At 46.9% G+C, this 9143-nt stretch overlaps 1 protein-coding gene across 3 annotated transcripts in view; it reads right to left on the bottom strand.

Moving 5' to 3' along the window:
- The window catches only part of NUMA1 (nuclear mitotic apparatus protein 1), an 86750-nt gene extending 77619 nt beyond the window's left edge, over window positions 1-9131 (bottom strand). For 2 of the 3 annotated variants that reach the window (XM_089330125.1, XM_070074681.2), the window contains exon 1: window positions 8841-9089. The gene's annotated coding sequence lies outside the window, so the exon portion shown is untranslated. Of the gene's footprint in view, window positions 1-8840 lie in introns of all 3 variants that reach the window. The other variant, XM_070074676.2, reaches the window with a different exon arrangement.
- Window positions 9132-9143: the final 12 nt, after the last annotated feature.

Genomic DNA, 9143 nt, shown 5'->3' on the forward strand with positions numbered 1-9143 from the left:
CACTACATATGCTCAGAAAGACGGGGCTGGCACTATGGCATGTGGGTTAAGCTGCCGCCGGTGATGCCAGCACCCGGTAAGGATACTAGTTCACATCCTGGCTGCTCCACTTCTGATCAGCTAATGGCCAAAGGAGAGCAGTGGAAAAACGGCCCAAGTGTTTGGGCCCCTGCCACCCAAATGAAGACAAGACCCTGAGACCCAGATGAAGCTCCTGCCTTTGGCATGGCCCAGCCCTGGCCATTGCAGCCTGGGGAGTAAACCAGCATACAGAAGATCTCTCGATACCTCTCTCTCTCTCTCTCTCTCTCTGGTTCCTGTCTCTCTTTCAAAGAAATAAATAAATCTGTGCCAATTATTAAGTTATTATCTCTAAGTTCTAAGCTTACCCTGTTTGTTTGTTTAAATATTTATTTATTTATTTATTTGAAAGTCAGAGTTACAGAGACAGGGGAAAGACAGAAAAAGGCTGGTCTTCCATGCACTGGTTCACTCTCCAAATAGCCATAATGACCAGTGTTGGGCCAGGCCAAAGCCAGGAGCCAGTAGCTTCTTCCAGATCTCCCACGTGGGTGGCAGGGGCCCAAGCACTTGGGTCATCTTCTGCTGCTTTTCCCAGGCCATTAGCAGGGAGCTGGATTGGAAGGGGAACAGCTGGAACTCAAAACCAGTGCCCATATAGGATGATGGAATTGCAGGCAGTAGCTTTACCTGCTGTGCCACAACGCTGACTCCCTCACACCTACCCTGTTATGCTCTGCTTTGTGATGATGGGGCCTGAACTCCACAAATTTCATTTTGTCTTGCCAGCTGGCTCCCTGGTAGGTACCATTAATAGGGGGTGGCCAAAGGAAAAGTGGAAGACAGGAGGAGGTTACAAGGACTTCCTCCTAGTTATGGCTTGGTGTTTCTTGACAACAGCAATTGGTTACACCCAGTTTCTTTCTAACTTTTCAGAACTAGCCTCACTGTGCACCTCAGAGGCACCTGTATCAGCTGTGTGGGGCTCAACTGAACCTAGCTCCTCTGGGCTCTCCTGTGAGCTCCTGAGAAACCAGCAGCACCAAGCAACACCCTCCCTCAGAGATTCTGGGTGCAGCTCTTCCAGATCCCTCCAGACTTCTAGGTTCCGATAAGCCCAACCTTCCTTCCTTTGTTTTTCTCTCCTAGATGAGGAAGATGCTTACTACTGTTTGATCAAAGTTACATTAAGATTCCCTTTTTGCTTTTTCAGCTTTTCAAACAAGGTTTAAACCATGTCTTCATTGAGTTCATTCTAGTGAATAACTAGTATGTAGTTTCTGTTTTGCCAATTGGATCTGCACTGACACATATATAAACCAAATTAATATGTAAGGGAAATCCTAGGAACCACAAACAAAGAAGCTGAAAATTGAATCAGTGAGCTGATGGCATAGCTGCCCTAGTAGTAAGAAATCTATGAAACTCTCATTGGTCCAGGAGACACATCTGGAGTTCACAAAAGATAACTGAGGGGGCTGGTGCTGTGGCGCAGTGGGTTAATGCCCTGGCCTGAAGCCCTGGCATCCCATATGGACGCCAGTTCTAGTCCTGGCTGCTCCTCTTCTGATCCAGCTCTCTGCTATGGCCTGGGAAAGCAGCAGAAGATAGCCCAAGTTCTTGGGCCCCTGCACCCGCATGGGAGACTCGCAGGAAGCTCCTGGCTCCTGGCTTCGGATCGGTGCAGTTCCGGCCATTGCAGCCATCTGGGGAGTGAATCAACGGATGGAAGACCTCTCTCTCTCTCTCTCTCTGTGTAACTCTGACTTTCAAATAAATAAATCTTTAAAAAAAAAAAAAAAAAAAGATAACTGAGACCTCTGTGTAGAGGTTGAGATCCCAAGATTATACCCAATAAAAGGACTAGAATAAAAAAATCTGTCCATAGGGAAATAGAGATTGCATGGTTCACCTAATGAAGGAAGAGGGAAAAACACAAAAACAAAAACAAAAACATTCTAGGAATTCAAAACAACAGGTGTATAAAACAATGAACTTGGAGTTCAAATTTATACAATATTTATGACCTGGAAATCTACAAGAGCAAAATTACAAACATTTTGGACCCAGTCTGGGAATAGCCTTGAGTGTCCAGAAGAAGAAAGCCCAAAAGCTGCTTTAAAAGACAAACAGCCAATGAACACATGAAAAGATGTTCAGCATCATCAATTATCAAGAAAACATGAATTCAAACCACAATGAGCTATGATACCTCTGTGAGAATAGCTAAAATTAAAAGCACTGACAATACCAAGTGATGGCAAGAATATGAAGCAACCAGAGATTTTGTACACTGGTATAGAACATAAACAGTGGGGCAGGCGCTGTGGCGCAGCGGGTTAACGCCCTGGCCTAAAACGCCAGCATCCCATATGGGCGCCAGTTCTAGTCCTGGCTGCTCCTCTTCCAATCCAGCTCTCTGCTATGGCCTGGGAAAGCAGTAGAAGGTGGCCCAAGTTCTTGGGCCCCTGCACCCACATGGGAGACTCGCAGGAAGCTCCTGGCTCCTGGCTTCAGATCGGCGCAGCTCCGGCCGTTGCCACCATCTGGGGAGTGAACCAGCAGATGGAAGACCTCTCTCTGTCTCTACCTCTCTCTGTAAATCTTTCAAATAAATAAAATAAATATTTTTTTAAAAAAAAGAACATAAACAGCACAACCACTTTATAAAAATGATAATTTATTTTTATTTTTTTAAGATTTATTTTAGGGGCTAGTGCTGTAGTATAGTGGATAAAGCCACCACCTACAGATGGCATCCATATGAGCACCATATCAAGTCCTGGCTGCTCCTCTTCCAATCCAGCTCTCTGCTATGGCTTGGGAAAGCAGAAGATGACCCAAGTGCTTGGTCCCCTGCTCCTGAGTGGGAGACCCCGAAGAAGCGCCTGGCTTACAGCTTTGGATCAGCCCAGCTCCAGCCATTGAGGCCATTTGGGGAGTAAACCAGAAGATGGAAGACCTCTCTCTCTCTGCCTCTGCCTCTATGTAACTCTGCCTTTCAAATAAATAAACAAACCTTAAAAAATTTGGGACATCTTCCACTGCTTTCCCAGCCACATTAGCAGGGAGTTGGATCAGAAGTAGAATAGCTGAGACTTGGACCATTGCCTGTGCTGGGGTTGCAGGTGGCAGTTTAACCTACAGTATGACAACGCTGGCCCCTGCTTTATTTTATTTGAGAGGCAGAGAAAGAAAGCCAGAGCTCCCATCCACTGCTTCAATTCCTAAATGCTCACAATGGCCCAGGCTGGGTTAGGCTAAAGCCAGGCAATAGCAAAGCAATCTAAATCCCACACGTGAATGGCAGGAACCCAATTACTGAAACCACCACCATTGCCTCCAAGGGCCTACATTAGCAGGAAGCTGGAGTCAGGAGCTGAAGACGGGAATCAAATCCAGACACTCCAATGTGGCACACAAGCATCCTAACCACTAGGCCAAATACCTGTCCCACTTCTTAAAAAGTTAAATATATACTGCAAAAAGGAAGAAAAAGTACACTCAACGATGTGTACATGAATGCTCACACCAACTTTATTCATAATAGCCAAAAACTGGACACAACCCAAATGTCTGTCAATAACGAATGACAAGCCAGTGCCGCGGCTCAATAGGCTAATCCTCCGCCTTGCGGCGCCAGCACACCAGGTTCTAGTCTCGATCGGGGCGCCGGATTCTGTCCCGGTTGCCCCTCTTCCAGGCCAGCTCTCTGCAGTGGCCAGGGAGTACAGTGGAGGATGGTCCAAGTGCTTGGGCCCTGCACCCCATGGGAGACCAGGAGAAGTACCTGGCTCCTGCCTTCGGATCAGCGCGGTGCGCCAGCCGCAGCACACCGGCTGAGGCGGCCATTGGAGGGTGAACCAACGGCAAAAGGAAGACCTTTCTCTCTGTCTCTCTCTCTCACTGTCCACTCTGCCTGTCAAAAAAAAATAATAATAATAATGAATGACAGATGAAATGTGACAACAGCCATAAAATAAATAAAAATAAAAAGTATCAAATTACCGATATATACAACTAAAAGGGTAAATCTCGAGTGCATTCTCCTATATGAAAGATGCCAGACACAAATGATTATTGTATGATTTAACTTATATAAAATTCTATAAAATGCAAATTAATCTGAAGTGGCAAAAAGCAGGTCAACAGCCAGTGTTGTGAGGCAGTGAGTTAAGCCAATACTTGCGACACCAGCATCCCATATTAGAGTGCCAGTCTGAGTCCCAGCTGTTCTGCTTCCAATTAAGCTCCCTGATAACATACCTGGAATGGAAAGAATGGAAGATGTCCCAGGTGCTTAGGCCCTGGCCACTCACATGCAAGACCAGGATGGAGATACTAGCTCCTGGCTTTGGCCTGGTCCAGCCCTAGCCCCAGCCACTGTGGACATTTGGAGAGTGAACCAGCAGCATATGGAAGATATCTCTCTCTCTCGCTCTCGCTGTCTTGCTCTCTGCCTCTCTGTAACTCTGCCTTTCAAAAAAAAAAAAAAAAAATTTTTAAAAGAAGTAAATTTAAAAAAAAAAATAAGAGATGTGAAGAAGAGAATAAAAAGACCCTACAGAAGTTAAATATGCCATCTGGGAGAGGCATTATCTAAAGTAAAAACTGGGAATTTATACAAAACAAATGAAAGATGAAAGGCCAGGTTGAGGAGTTACTATATGCCCATAATAGGATAAATAAGATTAAATACACACCATTTAATGAATGTGAGGAAAATAAAAAACAAAGAGGATCTTTAAAACAACAGAGTGGGGGGCCGGTGCTGTGGCACAGTGGGTTAACGCCCTGGCCTGAAGCGCTGGCATCCCATATGGGCGCCGGTTCTAGACCCGGCTGCTCCACTTCTGATCCAGCTCTCTGCTGTGGCCTGGGAAAGCAGGAGAAGATGGCCCAAGTCCTTGGGCCCCTACACCCACGTGAGAGACCCAGAAGAAGCTCCTGGCTCCTGGCTTCGGATCGGCGCAGCTCCGGCTGTTGAAGCCAATTGGAGAGTGAACCATCAGATGGAAGAATTCTCTCTCTCTCTCTCTGCCCCTCCTGTCTCTGTGTAACTCTGACTTTCAAATAAATAAATAAATCTTTAAAAAAAACAATAAAACAACAGAGGGGTTGGTGCTGTGATACAGCAGGTTAAGTTACTGCTTGTGCCAATGGCATCCCATATCAGAGTGCCAGTTAGGACGTTAGGACCCCGGCTACTCTACTGTCCATGCAGTTCCCTGCTGATGCATATGAGAGGGCAATGGTTGATGGCCCAAATACTCAGGCCCCTCCTGCCTAAATGTACAACAAAATAGTTTCTGGCTCCTGCCTTTGGCCTGTTGTGAGCATCTGGGGAGTGAACCAGAAGAAGAAGCTCTATATTCTCTGCCTTTCAAATAGAATTAAAATAAAATTTATGATTTATAATATTTCTTCTGACCACAAGGTTTTGTTAATTATACATAGCTGTCAAAACAACCCAATGGATCTGGCTGAAAAGCCCATGAGAACATTTCAGGCATGGAAAGCCAAGACACTGGGGCAAAAAATGATCTACATGAAGGATCTCTGTGAGTGAGACCCCAGTGGAAAGAAGGGGCCATCAAAGAAGGATGTGCTTTTCTCTGAAGGGAGGAGAGGACTTCCACTTTGCTTACGGCTTTGTCTAAATACTGACGGAGTTTGTGGACTCAAAAGGCTTCCATAGCCTTGGCAGCTTATGACAAGAGCCTCGGGTAATCACTGACGTCATAAATAAGAGTGTTAATTGTTAAATCAACAACAGGAGTCACTGTGCACTTACTCCCCATGTAGGACTCTGTCCTTAATGAGTTATACTATGAGAATTAACTGTAAAACTTGTTTTCAAAAAGTACTTTATGGCCGGCACCGTGCCTCAATAGGCTAATAATCCTCCACCTGTGGCGCCGGCATCCCGGGTTCTAGTCCTGGTCGAGGTGCCGGATTCTGTCCCAGTTGCCCCTCTTCCAGGCCAGCTCTCTGCTGTGGCCAGGGAGTGCAGTGGAGGATGGCCCAAGTGCTTGGGCCCTGCACCCCATGGGAGACCAGGAAAAGCACCTGGCTCCTGCCTTTGGATCAGCGTGGTGCGCCGGCCGCAGCACACTGGCTGAGGCGGCCATTGGAGGGTGAACCAACGGCAAAGGAAGACCTTTCTCTCTGTCTCTCTCTCTCACTGTCCACTCTGCCTGTCAAAAAAAAAAAAAAAAAAAAAAAGTACTTTACACTTTGAGTGTGGGGAGGTACAAATTGTTCAAATCTTTACTTAGTACAAAGTTGGTCTTCTGTATATAGTTAATTAAAAATGAATCTTAATGAAGAATGGGATGAGATAGGAGAGGGAGGAGGAAGTGAGACAATAGTTGGGGTGGGAGGGTGGGGATGGGGGGAAAAACTGCCCTATTCCTAAAGCTGTAGCTAAGAAATTTGCATTCATTAAATAAAAGCTTTCTTAAAATTTTTTAAAAATAATAATTAAAAAAAGAAAAAAAATAACAACTCAATGAGGCAGGCGTGTGGTGCAACAGGTTAAGCCACTGCTTAGTCCACCCACATCCCATATCAGAGTGCCAGTTTCAGTACTGGTTACTTCGCTTCCAATCCAGCTTCCTGCTAATGTGACTGGGAAGGCAAAAGATAATGGATGGCCCAAGGCCTAGGAGTTCCTGCCACCCATGGAGTTTTGGGCTCTTGCTTTTGGTCTGGCTCAGCCCCAACTATTATAGGAATTTGAACCAGCAGAAAGAACATCTACCCTCCCCCATCCAAAAAAAAAAAAAAAAGAGAGAGAGAGAAAGAAAAACACTGCTGCCTTTCAAATAAATAAACTTTAAAAAAATTAAAAATATAGCCCCTGATCAGCTTTGTTCAGTCATCTAAGGCAAGACTTCACCTCCAGTTTTTAGAACTTAAGTTCTAAAACTAACAGTTTTTAGAACTTAAGTCTTAGTTCAAGGTATTCTTCCCACTTCCATAAGTAAAAAAGAACATTCTAAGTAGACGTGTTTTAAAAAAAAAAAAAAAAGATTTATTTATTTGAAAGGCAGAGCTATAGAGAAAGAGGGAGAGGCAGAAAGAGATCTGTCATCTGCTGGTTTACTCCCTAAATGGTCACAACAATCGGGACTGGGCCGGGAGGAAGCCAAGAACCTGGAACTCCATCTGGGTCTCCCACGTGGGTGACAGGGGCCCACGCATTTAGGCCATCTTAAGCTGCTTTCCCAGGTATGGTTAGCAGAGAGCTAAATTGGAAGTGGAGGGGCCGGTGCTGTGGTGTAGCGGGTAAAGTCGCCAACTGCAGTGCCTGCAACCCATATGGGCAGATCGGTGCAGCTGCGGCCATCTGGGGACTGAACCATCAGATGGAAGACTTCTCTCTCTCTCTCTGCCTCTCCTCTCTCTGTGTAACTCTGACTTTCAAATAAATAAAGAAATCTTTAAAAAAAAAAAATAGATTGGAAGTGGAGCAGCTGGGACACTGGCAATGCACATGCCTGCTTAACCCACTGCACCACGACACCAGCCCCACACGTTTCTTAAAAGAAGTTTCAGGTAAGGTCTTCCAGCTTTGGGGGAGTACAGCTTTGGCTTTGGACTAAGATTCAGGCATTACAATTAGTCATTTGCTTAAACTTGGACCAAGAAAAGAGTACCTCTGAAACATTTACAGAGAAGTTCGCGCTTCCTCCTCTAAGGGAGAAAATATCCCAAGGAGCAGCGAGGGAGGGCACACATACACCTCTTTTTGCTCAGAGTTGTCTGGATGGGATGCTTGTCCTAGGTCCCGTCTAGCCACGAGTGAGATGGCCACACGGTAGACAGCTCCACTTCTCTTACCATCAAAAGCTTCCACCCATCACAGAGTGACACCCTTGACATCCCAGAACTTTGGAAACCCAAGACCAGTCACCAGACACCAAAGAGGGAAGTATGGATTAAAGCAAGCAGACACTATACCCTTTTCAGGAGGCAGTACCACTTCAGGGAAGCAGATAGCTTAACACTCAAGTTCAAAAGCCACTAAATGAAGATGGAGAAGCCAGGCTCCTTGGCCCTCTCAGCTCAAGAAAATACAGCATTCCAATACATGAATGGCATGCCATGTCTCAAATCCTGCATAGCCACCAGGATACAGTAACAAAACAAAAACAAACAAAAAAACTCTGCACCTCATTAGAAAGCCAGACAAACACAACAGGGGCTCTTAGAGTACCTCAGAGGGGACCCAGAGGAGGCAGCATCATCACTCCCTCCCACAATCCTTCACACGATCACATCACTTACAAACTCTACACAGAGCTCGCACGAACACCTACGCGATTAGACCCCCGATCGTCAGAAAACAGATAATGGCAGGTGAGAGCACAGTTTACACGGACGGCAAGGAGGCTCAAAACAAAGTAACTAGTCCGAGACAAGGCGCATCCCACACGGCCCCCTCATGGATGCACGACCCTCGAAATACCACAGCGACGGCCAACCAGGCACCGCTCCGTAACCCAGGCCAAGTTCGACGTACTGTGCGCCTCACGGTCCCCATGTGTTAGCAGGTTTAAGAACTTTGAGGAGAACATTTTTTAAAACCATCCTTCTGAAAGGTTGAGCCCTATGGCAGAAGACTGGCTGGTTCTCGGGAACTGTGTGCCATGACTTCCACCATTGTTAACAATAGCCGAGGGCTCTCCATCTCAGGCCCCTGCAGGCACTTGCACCACTCACTCTCCACCGCGCGGCGCCCAGATAAGAGTCCACGGACACGCCCCCAAACAGGCCCTCCCCCGGCGTCACTCCCCTCTCCCCACAAACCTTACCCCCAATATAGTCTCCCCTCTCACACTGGGTTACGAAGGAGGCCTTCTTTCGCACCGGCCTCTCCAGCACCCCCTTTAGGCCTGGGCATCCCTGCAGGCGCCCAGGCCGCACGTCAGCCACGGGCCCGCGCCGGTTACCTGGCCGCGCGCTCCCGCTGCGCCTCGCGCTTTCCACGGATCGCGGTTTGTCGCGGGCTCGCGCCAGCGCTGTGAGTACACAATTAATTTAAACTATGGCCCCGCCCCCTCGAGTCGCCCTCCGATTGGCCCCTGTTGGCTGTTTTCTTACGCAGAGCACGCTTG

Source organism: Oryctolagus cuniculus, chromosome 1, assembly GCF_051225735.1.
Source record: "Oryctolagus cuniculus isolate XC-2025 breed Fujian yellow rabbit chromosome 1, ASM5122573v1, whole genome shotgun sequence".
Lineage (NCBI taxonomy): Eukaryota > Metazoa > Chordata > Mammalia > Lagomorpha > Leporidae > Oryctolagus > Oryctolagus cuniculus.